General features: G+C 31.3%; 1 protein-coding gene across 4 annotated transcripts in view; it reads left to right on the top strand.

Annotated features, from left to right (window-relative positions):
* The first annotated feature begins 1,925 nt into the window (after positions 1-1,925).
* Positions 1,926-13,402, top strand: part of TBC1D5 (TBC1 domain family member 5) — a 139,578-nt gene continuing 128,101 nt past the window's right edge. For all 4 annotated transcript variants that reach the window (XM_035356308.2, XM_035356307.2, XM_035356304.2 and 1 more), the window contains exon 1: positions 1,926-1,998. The gene's annotated coding sequence lies outside the window, so the exon portion shown is untranslated. The remainder of the gene's footprint in view (positions 1,999-13,402) is intronic.

Here is a 13,402-nt window from a genome sequence, read left to right as displayed (position 1 = left end):
ACGAAAACACCCATGCAGCCAGCCCGTTCGCGGGATTCGAACCTCGGACCGAACTACCAGTGTTCAGCGACTTTACCGCTCGGCCGCTGGTGGGCTGGAAAAGAATTAGAAAATATCCTAAAATACGATTGTGGTGTCCATGAGTGTAGTTAAGAGGAGAAGAAGCTGTCTTCATTTACTATAAATAGTGTCTCACAGGTATGTGTGTTTGCCAATGCTGAATAGATGTGATACTGGGAAAAAAAATGAGAGTGTTAAAATGCTTCGTATCAAGGTATTTAGCATGGAAAACAAAGTAATATGTATGCTTGCATCCTGAGACACAACAGCAAAAGACCCATAACATCAGACAAAAGTATATATTAATTTAACTAAAGTAACTTATGCTATCTTCGTTCCCAACATTTTCATACATTTTTCAAAAAACAGGAGCAGACAAAGAACATAGAACCATACACAATACAAGACCATAACCGCACACACACAAAAAAAGTATATATGTTTATATATATGTGTGTGTGTAAATTACAGAGTATATGTATTAAAAACATAAATTAAACATAGTATTTATTAATTTAACTATCATAATTTATTACAAGTTAATTAACGCTAGTTTAACATACTGAGGCACACTGTTATTTATATAAGCTCATAGTTCTAAGAATAAATTTTGCCAATGAAGAATAATCCATCTCTTACATTTGAACATTTAACAGATGGCAAGGAACAGTATGAGAAAAAAATCGGTGAAGTATAATATTCTTTAAGGCGAAAATATATTTAAGCGATCTAAAAAAAAAGGGAAACCAAAAGATACGAGAGGAAAGTAGCATGATGCCCCTAATCCCCAATTTTACCTCTCACGAGATTCCTCAAAACAAGATAAGGGGGGCTTTCTTTGTAAGTGGTGACAGACGTGAACTGATAACGTTGGTGTCTGTTTGGAACTGTAACCACAAAGGAAGGCACAAGCAATGAGCAATTTCAAGTATTGTTTAATGCTAAAAACTGATGAAAAATTAAAATTTATTGATTTAAAAGCACTTATTTATAGAAATTTGATTTAGTTTAGATGAAAGAAGGGTACTTATCTTAAAATTCCAGGCTTTCATAGTATATCCTCACATTGTCCTTTGTTTCATTCTCATCAACATTGGAGCTGAAAATCTTTGTAGAAGGTGTAGGTTTTGTAGAAAAAACACTATTTCAAAGTAATTTAATTGATAATCACTTAGGGGAAAGGAATGTTTTTCACTTTTTAACAGAGCGCTGCGAAAGTGCAGCCGCTTGCATCGGTGATCGCAGCGCCCTCCCACGTACGTTTCACTGCCGTAATGCAATGTTTTGAAGTTACAAACATGGGCGCCGCTTATTCGGTGGAGTTTCATTCCCCAATAGTGGAGGAAACTGCAACCCCCCTCATTCTATTCTAACCAACGAGATAGTATACTGAAGTCGTTGATTCTAACCTCCTTGCCTGTTTCGCCCAGCTATCCCGAGTGGTTGCAAGTTCACTGAACTTGCGCTAGCTCTTTTTATCCGGACTGATTGTTCTTAGGATTTTTATTTTATTGTTGATATCAAGAATTAAGGAAACATTTTGCACCTTTTAATTCTATTCCAAATTTTATGATGATGACTGCCCTCCAAATTGAATTCTGGCTCATTTTAAACGCGAAATTTAAATAAAAAGAACTTTTATGAGTTTTTACCTTTTTCCTTATGCAGAAGGTATATCTGAAAAGCTTTTATTTTTATAAATTAGGCTTCTAAATTTTCCCCGTATTAGATGAACCCCTCTTTTGATGTAATTATTTTATCTCTTATGATGTGGAGTTAAAGGCCTAGCCTAGCGCACTCCGTAAATTAACTTCCTTGATCCTTGAATCTGATTGGAGAATATTTCAACTGCTTTGTTACTTCTACTTCTGCCATTGTTGACAAATTAGTTTCGATGGCTCTAGTTTTTTCTTTCGTTACTACATTGGATTTGAAAATGTAAACTGCTGCATTTATTTCTCATATTTGTGTAATCATGATGTGTTAATATTTCTATTATCTTTGGAGGGTTTCAAGTCGAAATTTATTAGGGATATTTTTTCTTTTTATTTAGTATTTGATTGAAATTTACTGCTTTTAATGTCAAAATGAATTCACCTGAACATTATGTTCCGTTTGTAGAAAATATTATCCAACTTCTTAATTGTTTGGTGAAAGTCTGAAAGCTTTAAATTGTATTTATTAGAATTTTATATTTCGTTTTGATTTTTAATGTGTTTTAAAGATTATGCAAATATTCATATGTATTAGGATAGTGTGTAGTTATTGCTTATAAATTTTAATTTTTATCTCTTTATTGTTGAGGCTAAATAGCTTATAGACGTTGTTAATTTTGCAACCAGAATTAGCATCAAATTCTTTGGCTCATTTTGTGGATTCTGGTAAATTACCAAAATTTTAACATAATGTTATTAACATTGCATTGCATCTAGCATTAAATTTTTAAAATATAGGGTAAAATCCTAGTATACGGTGCAGCCTTGGCGCGACTTATCGCCAACACCAAAAATGATCCAAAGAACGTCTATATACGTACTATACACTATGTACTAAGTTTGTATATAACATAGTATATATACTATATACATAGTGTATACTGTGTTTAACTATATATTTTCTTTGAATGACCCGTTAACTACTCATCGTATATGTCCCATTTTTACTGCTCTTCATAAAGTCGCCAAATCCCGTGTGCACCGGATACTAGGATTAAACCAAATATGGTAAATGGATAAAATTTTTACTTATGTTAAACATAGCTGTTTAGCAAGAAGTGCTAGAAATCTTATAATTTAAATAAATAGTAGTTAGTAACACCTTAGTTTAAATAGTATTTTCTTGATTGTATTTTAAAATCAGTCCCTTGTTAATTGACTCATTTTCTTTCAGTATACTTCCAACCCGAAATTGCATAGATTAAAATCTGGCAAAAATTTTCATGTGAAATGAATTTAGAAAACCATCCTTCTAATATGGAATTTTACATCCATAATGCCTACTGAAGCCTGTATGATAATTACATTCTGCTGAGAAAGAATAAAATTAATGACGAATGATTAACTATTGTTTAAAAATAAGAGTAGTTTTGCTGTTCTAATAAGAAATGGATTTCCTGATTTGTGTAGTATGTAATGTATTTGATAGCAAGATTTGACATTTTGATGACCCCCTTATTACATATTTAATGGTATTAATTTAGTGAATAGGCATATTAGAGAAGGATTTATTTCTAGAATTAGAATTGAGCCCTTGGAAAGCTAGGAAAATGTAAAGAAGTAATTAAAAATTAGTGAATTAATTTAAATTGATAATAACTAATTAAAATATCTGAGTTCGTGTTATTTGGAGCTCCAGCTGGAGTTATGAGTTTACTCAAAAAATAGGAAGTGCTGGAACCAGGCTTAAGCAGGATATAAGCCTATTAACAGCAAAATTTTCTACTTATCAGTGTTTTATATTCTCAGAAATACTGGCCATTTTCATAGGTGATCATATTAGGGAGATGGTAACCATGAAAGGTTTCCCTGTTTATTATTGAAATGTTGAAACCTTGGTTTTATGTGTGTGGAAGAGAGGACCAAGCCTTAGTTAACATATGATTTGAAAAGTTCTTCAAAATCATGGAGGACTTCTCCAGTTCCAGAAGTATGGTTTTAATGGCTTAAAACATTTGCAATTTCTCTGAAGCTCTTGGCAGTTATTTTTTGCTCTAACATAATAGGTTTTGTATTGAACATAAATCATATCAGCATTATATCAGCAGTTGTATTGAACATAAATCATATCAGGTAAAATCATCATCAAAGTTTTTTATTTTTCCCATTTTTCTAGCCATATAAATGTAAAAAGTGAATAAAATTTGCAAAAGCTTAACTTAATAGTCATTTGGCAATAACATTCATTTCATCATCAAATTATCACAGTTTTACTCACAATTTATAAAAAAATTTAAATTAATACAGTACAAAGTTCAAAATCCAGGCATCCAATATCCAGACCTCTTGACCACTAACCAATAAATACATAAATTAAGAAAAATTCCTCTCCTGCTTACAGAGTCTAAGAATGTTAATACAGTACAAAGTCCGTAATCCGTACGTCCATTATCCAGAATGATCTATAATCTAGACCTCAAAGCCACAAACCTTTTTGTATGCTTTATGCATGCACATGCACGTTGGGAGAATGTGTCTCCAGATACGTTAAAAAATGCTTGGCATAATTTATGGCCAGCTACCATATTTCATGGTGAGGACGATGAAGATGATAGCTGCGAATTTGAAAGTTTTCGGACATCGCAAACTAAAGGTGAAATTTTCCAGTTATTGGATTTTGTAAAGAAATGTGGATAAGCGATAATAAATGAAGATGATATAACAGAAGTTTTTCATTATGACAACAATGCCCCAATCATCAATCAACAGACGGCAAAATCTGTAGTGTGGTTCTAGATCCAGAAATTACCGCTTCTGATAGTGAAGAAAGTGACTGAAAGGTGATTAAAAACGAAAAAATTTTGATTGACAAGTTAGTCAGTATTCTTGACACAGCAATTATAGGACTTGAACAGTGGAACTTTGTAATTGAACAAGAGATTATGTGTGTTTATAGAATTAAAGAGAAAGTATTAGCACAAAAAATGAAGCAACTTAAACAACTTACATTGAATAAAATGTTTAATAAAGTAAACAAATATTAAGCTTTTTTTTTGTAAATTTTGATACCCTTTAGATCATTATTGCTCTTTATTTCATAAATTACAGTTTCATGTTTTTAATTGTAGTATTTCATCTCGATGTACTCCGTCTTTGATATGATTTAAATCAAATTCCTCGTCATTATAATTCGCTTCTGATAGCGAAGAAAGTGACACATAATTAGTCGGTATTCTCGACACAGCAATTATAGGACTTGAACAGTGGAACTTTGTAACTGAACAAGAAATTATGTCTGTTAATAGAATTAAAGAGAAAGTATTAGCACAAAATACGAAGCAACTTAAACAACTTAGATTGAAGGAAATGTTTAATAAAGTAAACAAATATTAAGCTTTTTTTTTTTGTAAATTTTGATACACTTTAGATCATAATTGCTCTTTATTTCATAAATTACAGTTTCATATTTTTAATTGTATAATTTCTACATGCCATCTTACCAGATTTAAATTGATGATCTATAATCCGGAAGAACCCCTAATCCTTAATCGCCGAAGTCCCTACGAGTCCGGATTACAGACTTTGTACTGTATAATGCTCAGTAACAGGAAGCAGGTATGCCATAAATGCAACTTTTCTTTTGACTGAATGAGATTCCTGCATGTCACTTACAAATACATGCTTGGAGTTGCATCATGGCCTGTGTCAATATGTTGATTGATGTATTGGTATTGGGCCAGGATCACACTTTCGGTTCCTAATTGGTTGTGTGGAGAGTAGCATTTTTCTGTCTGATCTAAATAATAAGTGAAGCTGAAATGTTGCCATGTCTGCATATCATATTGCTAAATTAATACTGATCTGAAATCTGGAAGTTTCCGGAATCCAGAATTGCTGCAGTCCTGATGATTCTGGATCTCAGACTTTTTATGTACATATATTTATTTAATGTAAGAAAAGCTTAGGAACTAAACAAAAAGGACCTCTGAGGTCAAGAATTTTGCACACGGAGCTGCAAAATTTGAAAATAAAATTAAAAAGGTAATTCTTCAAGCTATAGCCTATGTGTAAAGTGATACTTCATTCCTATGCAAATAAGTATAAACACATAGTAAATATCCAATTGCAATATAAGATGTAAAAACATAGAATGTATGAAAAAATAAGAAAGAAAAATCTAAAGATGAATGCTTAACTTGATTGGAATTTAAAAGTTAAAAGGTAAGTGTAAGCTATCTCATTACATATTAGAAATAATACAACAAAATATCATATTAAAAATAAATAGAATCACAAGCAGCGGTAAATGGAATTATTAGCCTAATTCGAACATCATCATGGAATTTTCAAGGGAAATGCATATTGATATTCGAACTCTGCTAAATTCCAGAATGCATTTTGTCGAATAGGCATTGAAACTGATAGCCAACAAATTATTTATTATAAAAAGTCCCAATATAAATTTAAAACAGTTCTCAATCTCTGTTCTATTTCCCGACGCGTCCGCTGTGAACTAGTATAAGAGAAATAGTCAATTAATGCAATAAAAGTAAAAAGGCTGTCTGGAAAGGCAACTTTACAGTAATAAAATAAATAGCGAAATTGCTATTAGTAAAAAAATACACAAACTTTATGGGTGAATCTTCTAGTGTAAAAAGATATAAATTAAAAAAAAAGAAGTAATAGTAAAAAGGTCTTAGAAAGAGAAAAAAAGATTGAAATTGGGCCAGTTTGTGACCAAAATTCAAAACTACGAAAAGTTGAAATAAAACATATCTGAATGAAAGACTTCTTTCTACTAGAAGCTGTTACATAAAAATGGCCGAAATAGGGTGTGGAAAGTAACGACAGAGAAGAGTGAAGAAGATGAGAATTAAATTAACCAATTGGGCGATACTACGCCAAGGGGGAAAGACACGTCAGGAAGCAATGTTCAATGAAACGTAACTAATCGAGGGGGACACGAGTCCAAAAATTACAGGTGTGTGTGTGTGTGCTTTTTTCAACATGGCGCCTGTCCTGTGCGAGGTTCAATTTTTGAAAGGAAGGAAAGGTGAATACAAAAAAGGGCTAATTTTATTCTTGGTAAATTTGGCCAACTACAGAAGTTGAAATAGGGAAAAAAGTGCAGTAATTTGTTAGTAAAAGTCTTAATTCTTCAAGCTAGAGGGCTATCATGCTGCCTAGAATCGAAATGTGGCACATAAAATTTAATAACAGGATTGATTTGGCCAGAAAAAGATATCAATTTACATTTAATACAAATTAAGAACAAAGTATTGAATTACTGAGCCAAATGTGGAGAGAAAATTTTTTTTTAAGCAGTGAGAGTGACAAGCTATTCATTTTTACATTAGATCACTTAAATTAGCCATCCACCTTTTGCCTTTCTTTATAGGATTTAAGTAAAAAATATCATTATCTAATTAAAATAATCTAAAAAAAAACAGGTTAATGCCAGCTTTTTTTAGTGAATTTTTAATGACTGCATGTGGTATAAGATTGTCAATTAAGCTATTAACAAAGTAGTGAATTTCTTCTTGTAGGTGTTGTACATTATTACAGATTCTTTTAATTCTGAAAAGTTGTGCATTAATTGTGTTGACTATGACTCTTTTTGAAATATTAGAATTCCAATTAATTAATTTAAGTGTACGAAAATTGAAATCTCTGCGCTTGTCGTAAATTTCGATAAGTTTGTAATCCAAAATATGCAAATGAAGGTACGCTATATCATTTTGAACAGTATTAGTGGCATTTAGCTTGAGGCAAGTGGGGTAAATACTTGAGTTTTCTATTTTGTTGAAGTTGTTAAATGCAGTAACATCATCTATATAACGAAAGATGTGCTGGAAGTATTTGTGATCTTCAATTTTAAGTGAAATCATAAACTTATATTCTTGGGTAAACAGGAATATTTCACAAATTGCTGTTGAAAAATTTCTGCTCGTTGGCAAACCTTGTACTTGCTTAAAGATGCTGTTATTAAATTTAATATAATTGTTAAAAAGTACACTTTTTAAGAACAGTTGCCAATTTTCAGTAGAAATAATTGTAGTGATCTGAGGAAATAAATTAGGAAGAGTAAGTGAACTATTATAAATTTCTTCAAGAAGTAAAGTAGTGTAAAGGTTTTCAAAATCATAGCATTGGATATGTTCTATTTCCAGCGAGTTTAATGTTAGAATAATTTTATCGTGGTTAGAGATCATCCAATTGTAATGCTTCACATGAAAATTAAAATTGTTAATTACATCTCGAATGAGTTTAAGTTTCTGCTCAAAGAGATAATCAATTTCTTTTAAATAACTTCTGTTACTGTTTGCTATGTATCTGAACATTACTGGTGTCTTATGAAACTTAGGCAGTGCATAGATATTGGCAAATCTATTATTAAATTTTTTGGATGGATCTTAAGTCTCTTAAGTCTTAAGTTGGATGGATTTTAAGTTAAGTAAGGATGGATCTTAAGATCTTAAGTGCTTTAAATTTATTTAAAAGTATTTTAGTGCTTGTAGAGACTTGTGTATAGGTGCAAGTACTTCATAATTCTTGTTGCAGAATGTCATAATAAAATTTTTTTCAGATGATACTAAAATTATTACTAGCTTTGTCTACTTTGGTGATGATAAATCTTTCTAGGCAGTTCAAAGTAATAAACTAGGCAGTTCAAATAGCTCAATTTTAAATTTATGGATTAAAGCAGCTTTCCATTCGAGAAAGATAGCGGTTAGTAAGTTGAAGAGATTACTTGCTAAAATAATGAATTTATTAAGTTCATTGTGGAATTGTTGAAGGCAATAGTGTTTATGAAGACCGAAAGTTGGACGAAATTTAGTGCTAAGTTGCATAAGTTATCATAGTGGATCATCTCTAATGATGTTAAGATCTCCTGTGACAACATGTAGGTGAAAAGGATCTATGAAGTTATTGAAATCAGGATGCTGGTAATTTCATACGTTAGTAGCTAAAACATCGCTGTGGTTAATAACCATTAATAAAAAATCATAATACTTTGGTTTTATCAAAGAGTAGGCAAGGAAATGATCAACAGAGCCATATTTCCAAATTATATTTAGATGAATTGCAAAAGTGAAGTGATAAACAAATGATTAAATTGCAAATTGATTTTGTAATTTGAAAGATAATTTGTTGTTTTTGATTATCTGGATCCCCCAACCAAAAGTTGCGAAAAGTATTGATGAGGGAACACACCACAGAAACAAAATACTTATGTAGCAACCCATGATGTCGCATAAAAATATTTTATAGAGCAGACCAGATATGTGCATAGTGCACATGTGTGTGAGTGTGCATGGGTTTGCACTTCTGGAATTTAACAATAGTTTTGTTATTAGTATTTCATTTTTCATTGAGTACGTTGTTTTTGTCATAATAAATCATAATGGTACTGTGGAGTTTGATGATGGGGGAAAAAGAAAGCATTGCATTTACTCCGAAAAATGGTGTTTTGTAACACAAAATGCTAAAATTAACATTCTACGATAATATACTTCTTGACCACATTTTATAGAAATGCAGTGAGAAAATTAAAGTAAAGTTTTAAATGCAAGTTGAAAATTGGTTTGAGGATGGCCATATCTTGTTTACAGTAGATGTTTGCTTTATTTAATATTGAATGAAGGTGTATAGGTTAGTGAAAGTCTATGAAGAATTTGGGGTACTATTCAGTTTCGAGGGCCGTAAAAAAATTACAACAAAAGTGTACACGCAAAAGCGCTAAATCAAGCAAACGCACCCATTTAACAGCGTGCCAAATCTAGCATACGCGCTGATTTCAGATTGCGTAAGTTTATATAGTTCTATATTTCTTAAGACGCCATTGAAATACTAGTTTAATTTTTAAATCCTTTTTTGATATCCTATGGATTTAACAATTGGGAATTGCCCATGACGAAAACTCGGTAATAGAATTTTGGGTAAAGTGCAGAATCACCCACTGCTTGACACGTTTTTAAGAATTGCACATACTCGGTATCCATGTGCACATTGACCTATTTTCACTTAAAAAAGAAATCCCAGAATTGCACAAAAATGGCACTGCGCACACCTTTGACTTTATCATCGACCTATTTTTCACTTAAAAAGTAAAAGAAAATTGACAAAAATCCAATTGTTTTTACCCTTGTAAAAAGCGGCAAACAAATAAGTGAGCGATTCTGCACTTTACTGAGAATATTTTCAAAGAAAAGGCATCATTCATTATAGAAAATTACGTTTGAACAACGACATGAAATTATGCTTTAGCAATAAGTCGGTAGCGAAATAGCGATGCAGGCATCCATTCAGTTATGTTTAGCAATTTTTATATAAATTATAATAATGATCTGAAATAGTTATTCACTCTTTTGCTTCCATGTTTAGCCTTTTTCATATAAATTATAATAATAAAAAAGTATTATATGAAATTAACCTTTCATCTAAATTAAAACATCAATCTTAGATAGTTATTTACTATTATACTTCCTTTCTTGCCGCAATTATTAGGGTTGGCGCAATTATTTTTGGCAGCATTGGCATCAACAATAGTTTGGCGATTTTTTACGGCCCTCGAAACCAAATAGTACCGAATTTGGATTATTACCAAACATAACTATTGATTGATGTAAATACCTCCAAGAAGTGTGCATGTTTTCTGTGGAAGAATAAAATTGTTTAAAAAAAAAAAAAAAGCAACACTGGGTGCTTCATTAAAATAGATGTAAGAATGCTCAAACATTTCTCTCCAAAGTTGCCAACAAGTTCACAAAATCAGCAATGAGTTTGTGACATTGGATGCAGATAGTAAAGAAGTACCAAAACTTTAAAAATTAGTATAAAAGCAAAAATCAGTTTTTAAGAAATAATCTGCCCCTGAATGTATCTCGAAGGAATATGTATATTTCTTATTTTATAATTAATTACAGTTTATAACTGATAACTAACAGACATAAAAATTACCAATATATATTAATAATTGCAAATATATGCATTAATTTGTCATAAAAAATGTTTATTACAAAAAATTTAAATGAGCTATGACTTTCTTTGTATTTTGATATCTGTAAACTTTGTATTATTTCTGATCTGACATTGTTCATACTATTAAAATTGCTGAACATTTTTAGCCTTTTACATTGCTAACAGGCAATGTTCCCTGTAATCTTTTATTATTGATTTTCAAATTAATTTTGATTTGTGCAACTTTTTTATTACAAGAATTTTTTGCACAGCTTTTGTTTTTTTACTCTCAGTTTTATATTTAAATTAATTGTATTTTAAAAACATTCGTTATTTTCAAAAACACATATATTTAAAAAACTTTATTAATTATAAAAATTTTTATATTAGTGTACATGTAAACATTACAAAATTATTTACTAAAATATAGCTTAACTGTGATAGTAATAATAATAATAATGTTCAGATTTATTTAAAGAAATAAAGGCTGCATTTATTTAAATATGTATAAAATATTTTTTCTCTTTTTTTCGTTTTTAAAATTTCACCATTCAGCACATATATGATCCAAATTTATTGTTTCCATTACTAAAACATGGTTTTGCTCACATTAATATGTCTAAATGATCTCTTTGTTTATTTTTTTTTAATTCAATGAACTGAAACCTCATTCATAGGCAGCACTAGATGGCAGAAATGTTCCACCAATATCCATTAGTATTACCATTTGAAAAAAATTGATTATCACTTTGCATGTAATTTTTTCACACATGGCAAATTTAAAATCATTATGTTGTAGTTTTTATATGTTAATGTATTTTATGCATAATTTTTCAACAAGTTCTGTGCCATAATTGAAATCATACGCACTAAATGCTGTTAAATCAAATGCTTTCTATTCCTGCACTTGATTTCTGTGAAGTCTTTTTTTCTAAATGAGAGTAGGGTAAATTTATAAAAGTTAGCATAGAATTAGTGTCTTTCCTTCGGCTTTATGAAGAAGAATTTTCACTTAATTGCTCCAAGTAATGCTACTGTAGTTAATATATTATTCTTGAAGTTTATTTCTTTTACCACAGACAAAGTGAAATGTGTCAAGTGGCATTAGATCATGCTGCTGGAAGATTTTACACAATGCTGCAAATTCTTTAACCCTTTGACTACTAACGGGACATATATGTCCGACTAAAAGTTTTAAAATTACTGTGTTAAAAAGTACTTAGAATCTCCCAAATGTTGAGGATCATCTCCCAAATCTAGAAGTGGAAAATCAAGATGCCGCTGTGCTCGTTGTGTGCGTATGAACATAGAGAAAAGAACAAATATGAGTTGCCCAATGTTTAATGTTGGGTTATGCAAAGAATGCTTTACCCTGTCCCATACGACGCAAAATCTGTTTCATATAATAAAATTTTTCAGAATAATAGGTGTGCTTATAGTAAGTCAATCACTGTGTGTGACACGTATGTATCCCGTGTCCCAGTCATTTGTCAAAAAAATTCCAAATGCTAAATTTACCTTATTTATGACATATTTTGTCCACTTGAATAGAAAATTGGGTAAAATTTTTTTAAAAAAATTTGTAGTTAAAATTTTAAACATGTCATTCATAATGTGAGGTGTACTGGAAAATTGTGTCCATTTGGGAAAAAAAAGAAAATAATACATTTTTCATATATTTAATAATAATTTTCCATTATTACTCTTAGTCCTCTTGACCTCTTGCCAGCCATCATGCTGCCAAGGACCTCTTGCCAGCATGATGGCAATTTATAGATAACATTTTTGAATAATGTTGTTCTTAGAAGTGAAGGACTGAGTGCTTGGCTGACATCTGCTTCAGTTTTGAATTTTATCTCATCAAAATATTTTGCAAGGAGGGAAACAAGGGATTATCAGAGGGTTCTAAATGTGGGGAATAAGTTGCCTGTGGCAGAATTTTCCAGCCTAGCTCTGTGATTTTTTGGCGAGTCACCAAAGCAGCATGTGGTCTGGCATTATCATGATGCAGTATATGATGTGCTTCCAGTTGAACATCACCAGCCTCTTTTCTTTGATTGCTTTGCTTTGCTTAAATAATCCATTTGCTGTCAGTATCTCTCCAAATTGAGCTTTTATGTAGGTTTCAAAAGCTCATAATGTATTGGTCCTTGGATGTGCTACCATATACAGAGCATTCTCTTTCTTAGGCTCTAATTTGGCTTAGAGCTAGAAGAGGCAGGCTGTCTTGGCTTACACTATCTCTTTTCCTAATCATGTTTTTGTAGACACTTTTCATCCACAGTTACCATCCAGTCCAAAATGATTTTTTTTCCGAGCGAGTAGAGATGTACATATGATGAGTCGCTTATGCAAATTTTTTCACTTAACTCATTGGGCACCCATCTAGAATATTTGTAGACCAAACCTAGTTTATGAATATGCTCCAAAATGGTTTGTTGAGCTGAATTTAACTTTCTTGCATCCTCTGATATTGTCAGAAGACGGTCTTGATAGTATCGTCATCAATCAAAGATGGCCACCCAGAGCATGACTTATTGTTAAGATTGAAATCACTTGTTTCATATTTTTCGAACCATGTCCTGCACATTCTCTCTGCAAATGCATCTCCACCAAGAACTGTCATTAAATTTTGATACATTTCTATAGCAAATCTTCCTTGTTGGAATTTGTGAAAAATACAGTGTTGTAAATGAACTTTATCGGTAGCTATGTTGACATGATTG

Source organism: Stegodyphus dumicola, chromosome X1 (genome assembly GCF_044657685.1).
Source record: "Stegodyphus dumicola isolate Sdum_Otavi_A_Nest chromosome X1, ASM4465768v1".
In the NCBI taxonomy this organism is placed as follows: Eukaryota; Metazoa; Arthropoda; class Arachnida; order Araneae; family Eresidae; genus Stegodyphus; species Stegodyphus dumicola.
The sequence above is the reverse complement of the archived record's forward strand: the minus strand, read 5'-3'. Positions and strand labels throughout refer to the sequence as shown.